The sequence below is a fragment of the Kryptolebias marmoratus genome, linkage group LG4 (assembly GCF_001649575.2).
Source record: "Kryptolebias marmoratus isolate JLee-2015 linkage group LG4, ASM164957v2, whole genome shotgun sequence".
NCBI lineage: Eukaryota > Metazoa > Chordata > Actinopteri > Cyprinodontiformes > Rivulidae > Kryptolebias > Kryptolebias marmoratus.
This window is the reverse complement of record NC_051433.1, coordinates 347,166-348,448: the sequence shown is the minus strand read 5'-3', so window position 1 is coordinate 348,448 and position 1,283 is coordinate 347,166.

The window sequence follows — 1,283 nt, the reverse complement described above, 5'->3', positions numbered from 1 at the left end:
CCGGTTCCTTCAGGTCTCAGTAATTCTGGTAGAATGACAATAAAGACTATTCTCTTGTATTCCAATATTTGTTGAAACTTGTCCTAACTGTGACTTTCTCCAGATTTAACCATAAAATGTTTCAAGCTGTGACAGAAACATGAAACGTGTTTGTTAGACGTTCAGCAGCTGCTTACCTGCAGAGAAAACTCTGTTTTAAATCTGCTTTTAGTAGCAGCTGAGTGTTTGCTTCTCTGAGTCTGCAGCAGAGTGCATTGTGGGAAACAGGCACTGACAGCAACACGTCTCCACCTGAGCAGGAGTTCTGTGCTGATAGAAGTTCATGATGGTGGTTTTCAGTAAATGGAGCTGCAGCTGTGCTGCTTGATTCAAACTACATCCATCCGCCACTTCCCTCTCGCTGCCGCCCTCCGCTTAAACATTCGCTTATTCCTGAGAATAAACTAAACTAAACTCTGTTTATTCTGGAGCAAAGGTTCTGTGCTGGTCTGGGATCTGTTCTGTGATGGTCCCGGTTCAGTTCTGTGCTGGTCCGGGTTCTGTGGAGGAAGTGATGTTGGGTTGGTGTGATGTTTCTTTTCTGAGGTGTTTGCAGGAGTGATAAACCTGGTTGTTCTCTGGATCTGTCAGTGTTCCTGAATCAGTGTTCCTGACAGATCCAGACTGTTGGCATCCAGGTTAGGAGTGAAGATCTGGATTGATTGATTGATTCTTGGAGTAAGTTCTGCAGTTTTAGGATCCAGACTGTGACAGATGACTCTTTGGTTCAGACAGAAACTTTCTGCTTCTCGTCTTGTTTTACTGACCCTTCAAAGGTTTTCAGGAAGCTGCTGAACAGAAACATTTGGTGGAGGAGAAAAAGGACCTGTCAGGGTTTTATCAGACTTCAGGTTCTTCATGATGTTTAACAGTTTACCAGGCTGTGAAGTAAAAGCAGAGGAGCTGCTTAAACAAGTGCAGAACTTCAGAATCTAATTATGGAAATCTATTTGCACCCTGAGACCCAGCTCATTAGAACATCCTGGTATCCTTGTCAAGTCGAGGCCCATCACAAATGAGCCAGCGGCCCACTCCAGCCCCTGACTGATTGTTTAATAAATGCAGGTGGTGTTCTGCTTGTTATTCTGCAAAGCTGCTGCAGAAACACGCAGCGTGTGATTAACACTGAGGTTCCACCTGCTCCCTTCATCCGGGCTCGGCTGCAGAATTCTGATGAACGGTCAGAGCTGCAGGCAGCAGGATCACAGGACGCTCCGGCAGGAAGTCCTCCTCGCTCTGCTACA